The sequence below is a fragment of the Panthera leo genome, chromosome A3 (genome assembly GCF_018350215.1).
Source record: "Panthera leo isolate Ple1 chromosome A3, P.leo_Ple1_pat1.1, whole genome shotgun sequence".
NCBI lineage: Eukaryota > Metazoa > Chordata > Mammalia > Carnivora > Felidae > Panthera > Panthera leo.
Window position 1 is genome coordinate 52474549 of NC_056681.1, and position 10471 is coordinate 52485019.

The 10471-nt window shown below is 41.5% G+C and overlaps 1 protein-coding gene across 1 annotated transcript in view; it reads right to left on the reverse strand.

Annotated features, from left to right (window-relative positions):
* LOC122214990 (sulfotransferase 1C1-like) overlaps nucleotides 1–5284 on the reverse strand; it is a 50223-nt gene extending 44939 nt beyond the window's left edge. Inside the window, exon 1 of the mRNA XM_042930192.1 lies at nucleotides 5238–5284. The gene's annotated coding sequence lies outside the window, so the exon portion shown is untranslated. The remainder of the gene's footprint in view (nucleotides 1–5237) is intronic.
* Between the last annotated feature and the right edge of the window lie 5187 nt (nucleotides 5285–10471).

The following is a 10471-nucleotide window of genomic DNA, read 5'->3' on the forward strand; positions in this document are numbered from 1 at the left end:
CTGAATGCTATCTCTGTGACCTTCTCCTGTAGCAGAGATGACATCCAGGAACACATGGCAGTTGATGATGGTGAATACTCCTCGGGACTTGGTTGTGAACTGAACAGAATTTATTTATCAGAATCCCCTGCTGTTGATCCCCATTTGGCATAGTTAGCTATGTTTATCCCAGGCCCCCTTGCTTGCTACTTGACTGTGAGGCAGGCTGCTCTCTGCTGTGCCTTTAAGCTTTGGGAAGCCAAGGTATGTGTCCAGTCTTACCACTTTGTGGGGCCCCTTTAAACACATCACTCAATTGCTTGCTGTCATCCCACCTGTTAGATTGGTCCATATCATGCATCCTACTAGGAGTTAGTGATTTTAATTTCTGTTGAGAGGACCCTTCCCTGGCTGGAGGTGCACCTGGCATAGCACTCCCCACTTCAAGAATAAAGCCACAGGGTTACCTTCCCACACCACCCTTCCCCATAGTCACTGCTCAGGGCTCCATAATCTCCCTGTTAAGCCCTCTAATAGTCTTGTTTGTTAGTGCATTTCTTACTGATTTCTTAATACAGATGGTTTTAGATAACGATGTGGCTTTAGATTACTTATTGGCCCAGCAAGGAGGTGTATGTCCTATAAAGGCCACCTCCTGATGCATATGTATTAATAATTCTGGACAAGTTCAGACAGCCCAACAGGTACAACTATCTTATCCAAGGGCTTTATTTTCTTGGCTGGACTGCAACAAATGAGGGGAAAGATTTGACAGGATTTCGAACTGTTGTTCGTTGAATTATATTGTTGTTTGGCATTTATGCTTTGTTCATATGTTTCACGTGCTGGGTGACCAATCCATGTCAGCAGCTTTTATTATCTCTGCTGTCTGGACAGTGCCCATGAGTTTCCCTAAAGACTAAAGTCTAGGCATTGAGGGGTCACTTGTGATGTGAAAACAGCTATTTTGAGTTGCTGCCCAGGGATTTCACAGTATGACAACTTGCTCACACCCAGGGTCTGAAATTCAGTTTAGGATGCCCACCATAAGTTCCTGCTTGACTTTTACCAGGGCACCTTCTAAAATGACCACTTAGGGTTAGGCCCATGAAAAGTCAGTGACGACCATCCTGATCACCTTGTAAGAGATGCTTGCTACCCCACTCTTGATCTCCTGCTTACTGGTGACCTGGGACTGAAGACAGCCCTTCCCTGGGCTCATTGCATCACCTCCCTTCTGGGATCTCTAAATAATAAATCTTGTGGCTGTACTTCGTTTGTGTGGGTATACTGAAATTGCATCTTCAATCAAAATGACTCCCGGGTTTTCATGGCCCCAGACTGGGAGGTCAGATGTTGAGAGAGCTACCTGTTGCCCCTGAGCTTGTGCCTCTTCATTAAGCAGGTCAGTCCTGCATATTCATACTTCAGCACATTTGCTCTGGCTTCTCAGCACAATTTATGGTCAGGAACACTTGATATGTGGAACTTCTTTAGTTCTATTTTGAAGGTAGGATCCTGCAGACAACATTTTTGTTTGCTCTGCTGGGCTCTGTGACTGCTTTTAAAGCATTTCAGCTGATCTTCTTTATGGATGAATACAGCTAATAAGTGTAAAAGGAACGGTAGATATAAAAACAATACCAGTGGATGCTAACCACCATTGGATACAGTGTTGAGAGAAATAGGATATTCACACAAAGTATCCACTCGCAGCAGATTATAGAGGGGAAAATGTACTTTCTAATTAAGAGATGGGGAGGTGATGACCTCCACCAAGTGTAAATTAGCATTCCTGATAGCAGAATGACCTGGATTGTGTGCCAGCTGCAATGCAGCCAGATATCAGAGGCATCACCTGGGGCATTTTCTAGTAACAATGTCTAACCTGAATTTCATCATCAAGAACAAATTGGATGCAACCAGAATGTGGGCTGTTCTGTGAAATAACTGGCTTGAATTTTTCAAAAGAATCAATATCAGGGAAATAGACAACAAAAGAGAACAAAATGGTTTGGGCCACGGGTACTGATCCAGATTTATAAGAGACAAAAGAGACATAACAAAAGGCAACGCAAGGATCTTTACTGAGTTCTTAACAGGAAAAAAAGCAGCTTTACAGGACATTATTGGGCAAGTTGGGGAAGTCTGAACATAGATTGCCTGCCTAGTGGTGTTCTAATAAGAGAAGAGAATGTCCTTACTTTTAGGAAATATCAACTGCAGTATGTAGGAGGTGAAGTGTCACAGTGACCTCAATTTACATTCTGATGTTCCTTTAAAATATTATACATTTATTTGTAAATAGAGGGAAAGGGTGGGGAATAGATGCAGCAAAATCTTATTCCTTGTTGAATCTAGGAGAATGTTTATAGGTGTTCTTCACACTATTTAAACAAAAATTCACGTAGGGGCACCTGGGTTGTTCAGTTGGTTAAGCATCCGACCCTTGATTTTGGCTCAGGTTGTGATCTCAAGGTTGGTGGGTTCCAGCCTCGCATGGGTTCCAGTACCACATCAAATACAAGATATATTTGAAAAATATTTTGTCTAGTTTTTTAAAAGGACGTTCTATAACTATTGGCTTGTTCAGGGTATTTGTTTCTCTAAACATACAATTCTGTCTCTGGCTATGCCTAATATAAACTTTAAAATATTGATGGCTTCATAGTCATATTACCTAAAGTTCTAAGAAGTCTTCATATGCTGTTTGACCTTTCTGCTGGTTCTTTATAAATGAGGTTTTAATTTTGGAGTTGTGAGTTTGTTTTCTGTGGGGACACATGTCAGAGTCCTATGTGGTCTGGTTGCGGGCTTGTCTGTCTGAGGTTTGGATGTGCCCCTGTGAGGTGGACCAGAGCTATTTCTAATTTGTGACTTATTTTTATGTTAATTTATTGTTTTGCGGTTGCTGGGCCCAGTGGGTTGTAGAATTTGATCTGTAGCACAGACTCAAGCTCACAAATCTTTAGGGGACACTTGTTTCCATCCATAACCCACGAAAACATAGTCAAGCTTCCTCACTGTCTCCTGGTACAGAGAGACAAGTTTTCTTCAGAACACTTCTTTTTTCAGAATATTTTAAAGAATCCAAGTTCACAACAGGGCTGTTTATCTTCAGTTCCCTCAGGTCCCCTCTTCTGACCTTCACAGGCGAGGAGATGGGCATTTTCCCCACCACACCCAGCAGTGGTCGGTGCCCTGCTACACCAAGCCTTTTTTCCCCTGGGTACCTTTAAATGTCCTTTTTTCTTCCTCCATGCTCAGCTTCACATTTAGGTGGATGGGGAAGCAAGATACATCCCTGGCCCAAAAGTATGCTTGTTGTATGTAATAGAATTTCTTTGCATTGGCAGGATTTTCAAGCAATTTTGTTTGTTTTGTTATTGGAACCAGTTTATTAATCTATTATTTTTGGCTTAAGGGAAGAAACTATTATTCTGTACACCAGCAGAAAGGACTCCCCTGGGTTTTAAACTTTTAAAACTTCTTACATTGATTGAAAAATTAAATAACATTTATTTAAAAACCAAATCCTTCTTAAAAGATCATCTAAACATAATAAGTTCGGCGAAAACAATTTCCATGACACAGGAAAATAGTGGTGCCCTGGAAATCTATAAACAAACTAGTTTCAGCTTCTTGATCTCAGGAACCACATTCCATTTATCTCAGGGCCTCCACAGTGCTGGTCTGATAACTGGCACAGAGTGGGATCCTGATTTTTGTTATTGTCATTAACTGACTTTAAATGTGCTTATCTATCAAATCAATTAGGAAGACACATCTTTTTCTTCCTGAATCACAGCTTGCCTTCTGTGCGACCTTAACCCCAACAGCATATCATCATTGATACTACTTACAGACAAAGCCCCAGCCTGTGTATTTCGTTGTGGGAAAATGGAATTGGCATGTGGTCAGCTCTCCTGTGCACTGTGAAGGTGGGAGTTTCCTCCTGATTTCAAGCCCTCTGGGTCCAACCTCAATCACAGCTAAGCCAGTGGAGGCATGCATGAAATAGGACTTGCCCAGGACACTAGCCCATGAGTGCCCCCCTGCAGGCCCCTAGTTCCAGTCCCCTGTCTTGGTGGAATGTGAATGTGTCCCTTTGGGCCAGGGATGTATCTTGCTTCCCCATCCACCTATTTACTGCATTCTGACACGACTTTGTTGGGCTCCCAGGCAAGGTGAAGGGCCCAGGAGCCCACACTGCCCTGTAGAGCAGCTTTCAGGAGGTTACTGGGGGTAGTAGTTAACACTACTAGTGCCCACCTGAGGGGAGAACTTCAGCTCTGGAATGTCACAGAATTGACCTGATGCAGTTCACTCACTTGATCGTGCTGGCCACACAGGGACTGTCTCCACCACCCAAGTTCTGGCATCTCGGGAAGGGGTGGAGATTTCAGTAACGGGACAACCTGTTACTGAGGTAAAGGGTGAAGCTTTCAGAGAACCTCTGAGCCTCATTTATGCAAGATGTGGGTTATGCAAGATGCCCTGCACTACCTCAGGCTCCCGTTTCTCCTGTGGCTTTGGAATGTCACAACTCAATGTCACAGCTCCCTGGCCTGAGGCTCCAGAGAGCCTGCACATTGCCCTTCCACTCCCAGAACTAAATGTCTATGGTTGCCTAGCCTGAACCTTTTCTGAAGATAGTAAGTTAGGAGGAGAGAATTCTTTCTGTAGCCACAGAAAGGCAAAGAAGGCCTATGGTCATCCCTGTAGGCTGCTTGCCTGGGCTCCTGAATCTGCTGCCACTGTGCCCTTCAACTTTTTCAAAACAACGTCCATTGAACAGGCAGGGAAATCTGGCTCAGTCATGACACCCTTGGCAGAGAACCTGAGACCTAAGTGTCTTGGTTCGTCTGAACCCTGTTTTAGGATGGTCTCCGTTATTTGACAGACACAGATTGGGAGCCTTACTCTGTGCAGGTAGACCAGCAGTGTCTCCCACTTGCAGGGAGGGGAAAGACCTGGCAATAGTGTGCTCAGAGAGAATTTAAGTTAATTCTGAGGAAAGAGTTATACTTTAATCCAGTAAGGCCACCATAGGAGCAATGGACAGAGGCCTTGGGAAATTTGGGACTAGGGGCAGAAAAGTATCTTTTTTCTCCTTCAGATCTTTGAAAAACAGATTTCTCCTTTATGAGCTGTAGAAAGTAATCGGCTTTCATTCCATCTTCCTGACCTTGCTTTATGTTCTCCTTGAAGGAAACTAATCTGGTGATTCCATATAAGGACTTTTGGGTAATACTCACAAGATTCCAGGCAAGTGGTTTTATGAGACCTTGATCGTTGCTTTCTATTTGTTGACACTCGATGACTCTGCTTATTTTAGGCTTTTCTTGCAGGATTCTTTGTGATTCTGAAGCCTCAGATGTGTGTCACAAACAAGGACAGGATGTACACTGATCCTGTCCCTCAGTTCCCTTGATATAGGACCCGCTAAGGTAAGTCGAGCATCAGGCTACATCTAAATGCTTAACAATGGAAAGAGGAGGTGAAAGAAGTAGCCAATGAAAGCCCTGGTCATTATCTCCAGCAGATCTCACTGACAACACAGACAGACCTTTGGTTCCAAACTGTTTGCTATATGGCTGTCTATTTTCTGGCACTGGTAAACTATTTTGGAATTACAAATTTGGAATTACAAGGAAGAGTAATTCTATGGCATGTGCAGCATCACTTTCCCTGTATATCTGTAGTGTGTGCTAATAATTGATCAGGAAACTCTTTCCAATGAACTGAAATGTGTCCTCAGAATCCTTCTTAACATTTTTCAAAGAGTTCCAATTGATAATAGTTGGCTAAAAGATGAAACCTTTTGCCATTCCTGGTTTATGATGTTCATAATGCTCTGATAGAATATAAGTCAAAGGTTAAAAATGCAATGGATCTTTAAAATTTGTTTAGGATTCCATTTATTGGTAATTGCAAAGTAAACATTTTTTGTTTTGTTTTGTTTGTTTAATTGAACTACCTGGGTGCCTTACACAATTCTATTATCATAAAATGTCCTTACACATGGTTATCTTGCATTTTCAAAATCTGTTTGTTTTAATTTATTTCACAAAGTGATAGCTACATTTGCTTATGAGTTTATGCTACTCACAGTTTAAACTGCCTTTTTTCTTTCTCTGATATTTTCAAGGCTTACATGTTAATATTTGCCCTCTTATGGAAATTACCATGCAAGGAAACCATGGGCCCCCAAATGAATTAAGTCAAACAATAAGCAGCTAACACTCATTAAAGGCTCAAATATATTGGGCTCAATTTCTAAGTGCTTTACTTGTGTTACTATAATTTTAAAGTTCTTACCATAGCCATGCCGGAGAGATAGTATCATTTTTTTCCTATATTACAGATAAGGAATTTTGGGGAATCAAATAGCTATGTCCTGGGTTAGGAAACCATAGGGAACACATTGCAAAGCAGAACACTGCTTTCTGGCCTTGCTGAAAACAGCAGACCATGCTTCCTTACCTAGTTAATGTATATCTAGGGGGCTCTCACCTCACTTTTCTATATGTGTTGGAATGTCACTTAGATCATGATGGATTTCTGTCTTTATTGTTTTCTATCAATGTCCCCTACCAACTACCTACATTACAAAATTGGGTAATTCCCCCTTGCAAAGCTTTTCCAGTGTTTTCCATGGGTTGAAACGGCAGTTTCTTCTTGGCCTTCTCAGCAAGGCCTCTCTCAAGGAGGAATATGGAAGCTTGTCTTCGGTCTCCAAGGACTCTCCCTTGGGATGCCTTTTTAACCCACTGGAAACAATTCAGACTGAAAAATTTGGGAAGGAAATGATCTCCTGTAACACTACATGACCTTATTAAACAGGGCAAATGGACAGAGGTACCCTAGGTCTAGGCCTTCATGGCTCTAAATCAGGACCTGGACCCACGGGCCTCTTGCAGAGTGTGTTTGGTCAGGAACAAGGCCAGTAAACTCCCTCCTGATATATTGGATAATAATTATCTAAATATGCCACCTCCTAATAGAACCCAGTTGCTGGAGGAAACACAGGCCATCCATAATGAAGGGGATGCTGACTTTCTCCTACTGTTTTTAATAAAGGTGAGGGCCTGTCCCTCATTCATTTCCCAGGTTAATGGCTATGATAATTGGAGCCAACTGTGGTTAGTCCACCTCAGGATGGCAACTTTAAAGAATATTCCCAAGCAGCTGCTGAAACTCCCTTTGTTTCAGGAAATTCCCTGTCTTCTCTAGCCTGACATGGACTGCCTAATTCCACTAGTTGGTGGAAAACAAACAAAACAAAAACCTGGTGCCTGCTCCTCTGTCTGAGCTGACAAGGTTTAGAACCAGGAGTCCTCTTTCTCTGCCTTCTATTAGCACCTCACATCTTCTGCCTTCCCCTCCCCCTCCTCCTGTTTCTGTACCACCTGGGGTGCTCCCTGCATACTGGCTCCTCAGTGCCTCAGGCACCATACGTTCCTCCTCCTATCCTCAATGTCATGTAGCAGAGAGCACCCCCTTGGACCAACTACTTCAGATTCCCCCACTGGTGTCCCAGGTAAAAACTTACAATGGGAACAACAAATTATCTTTTAATGTGTTATTTTATTTTTGAGAGCAAGAGACAGAGTGTGAGTGGGGGAAGAGCAAAGAGAGAGAGGCACATAATCTGAAGCAGGCTTCAGGCTCTGAGCTGTCAGCACATAGCCCAACACAGGGCTCAAACTTGGGACTGATGAGATCATGACCTAGGCCAAAGTCAGATGCTTAACCAACTGAGCCACCCAGGTGCCCCTAACAAATTAACTTTTTAGTGGATACAGAATGTATTGGATGTTTAAGCTAATCTAAGTTTGTTGGTTTGATACAGACTTGTTTATCAGCATTAAATAAAAAACTTTTTATTCTATCTTGGTTTGCTAAAGGCCAAATAATCTCATGTTATCTCTGTTGTAATTTGTTAGCAAAAGGATGACTTAGAATAATAGTTAATTCTGTCTCAAATTTTTCATGGGTAATTGAGATAGCTTTCAAAGTCTTTGGTAACCTGAAACTTTAAAGTTTTATTTGCACCATAAATGGGATTGAATTCTTTGGATATCTAATAAGATAAAAAGCTAAGGCACTGATTAGTAGATGTAGGTTTGTGCTTATTGCAGAACAACCAAGTCTATTTGGGTCTGGTAAACATGCTTCATGCTTTTTTAAGATTTTACTATGGAAAACCTTCTTTGTGCTTACTTGATAAATTTACCTTCTAAAAACTGTTGTAACGGTTCTCAATTGGTTACTAAGTTTTCATTGGAGGCTAAGGTTTCTAAGAGTTAAAATTCTGCTAAGTGTACTTAAGACTGATGGAAATAAGGAAAGCAACTCTGTATGTAGGCAAGTAGGAGGTATGTAAGAAAGATATAAGGAATGAAATACATTTTTTACTAAAGGTAAAAGAATGTAATTTTGTCCTAAATGAGACTGGTTGTTTGGAGAGAAATGACGTGGGGCAAAATCTGAATGCAAGGAAAGTTATAGAAGGTTCATGAAAGGAAATCTTTGAAAATAAATTTTATGTGTGGTCAGGATGGACCAAGGTTGGAATGAATGAATTTTAAAAGTACACTGGTATAAAATTGGAATTCTGTTTTCCCCTCTATTCAAATTACAAAGTTTTCTTGGACTGTGATCTGCTCTTAATAAGAAAATGTAAACAAGGTGTTTTCTTTTTTCCTTTTTTTGTCTGCCAGGAAAACCAAAGCTTATGTTTTGTGTTTTTCAGGTCTTTGATGACTTATTTAAAACTTCTCAGTGTTGAAGGAGCTAAATTTTGCTAACAACTAAATGACCTTACTGGAAAAGCTATTATAGAATGTACACATGCCAGTTTAAAAGAAATGCTTCATAAACAAAAAAGGGGAAACCCACAGAATTCCTCCCCTTGGAATTCACTACGTAAAGCCTTATACACTCTAATTTTTTAAAATTGTGTTTTCCAAGGACTCACAGCTGCCAAACAGCATTTTAAACCATCTCCTGGCTCGACTCCATGAACCAAGGTTTTACTCAAAGACATACAAGGCAATAATTCTTGGAAAGAACCTTATGAACTGATAACACGGGGAAGGCAATATGCACATGTTCTTCTCCCATCAGGACCACACAGGGTGCCTGCCCATCTGATTATAACCATATCATGAGTTGGAAGGATCAGCCCTTCACCTCTCTTTCTCCCATGGCTAATTTATCCTTACAAGGACAATAGAGGAGACCATGCCTACGAACGACCAAGGCAAATGATGTCACCTGGGGACAACTTAAGAAGCTTGATCAAAATGCCACTGAAGTCATGCACCATGTTGGAGCACCACCAACCCCAGAAAACAGGTTTTTAGCATATTTAGCTGTGGTTTCTCAAAACTTGGCTAAGGTAATGTTTTTCTTAATATTTCTCTTTATCCAGACCTCTATTGCTTTTTCATCATTTCATTGGGCTAATATCATAGACCCCCCCCTTTCTTTAAGTTGGTTACATTACTGGTTAGTCGTGGCTCTGCATCCCACCACTAACCATTAATGATTCTTTTTGGACTGGAGACATCTGGCTTCCGCCAAAAGGCCCTCTTACTGAATGGAGAGATTGCTTAAAGCTGAATACTTCTGTTCCTTTTGTGTCACCTTTCCCTCCTATTTGTATAACCACTATGAACACTTCTGAATGTTTAAAAATCACAGCACAGATATATCTTTACTACATGCCTAAACAAAAACTATAAAACAAATTTGACATTCATTTCAGTAGCCTCTTTTGCTACATACACCTCCACCAATGATTCTTATCCACCTGCCCACCCCCCATTGATCATTGCCAGATAAACAAGATATGGTCCCCTAGTAGTTCTTCAGTTATCTGGCAGCCCCTGCCAGACCTCACTTGCCAATAAAAAGGAATTTTTTCAAAATCTTACTCTCATTAACTGGGGTCCTAAAGGACACTTAACCTCAGCAGGCAAATCTATTAGGTTTTCAGAACCTAGCAAATCTTCCATCCTTTGGGCTGATGGCAGACTTTAAGTCCAATATTAAGAATTGAAAACAAAGTTTCACATAGCCCAATGCATAAGACAAGTTATGGTGTCTTAGCCTCCCCCCACCTTTTTTTTTAAACATTTTTTTTAACGTTTATTTATTTTTGAGACAGAGAGAGACAGAGCATGAATGGGGGAGGGTCAGAGAGAGGGAGACACAGAATCTGAAACAGGCTCCAGGCTCCGAGCTGTCAGCACAGAGCCCGACGCGGGCCTCGAACTCATGAACCGCGAGATCATGACCTGAGCCGAAGTCGGCCGCTTAACCGACTGAGCCACCCAGGTGCCCCCCCCCCCTTTTTAATACACTCTCTCCCATAGGCATTATGCTAATAATAACAGTACCTATTATATGAATTTCACACAGAATGTCTCAGACAGCGTCATGATCTGTATATCTCATCCCTATGTTTTCATAATTTCCACTA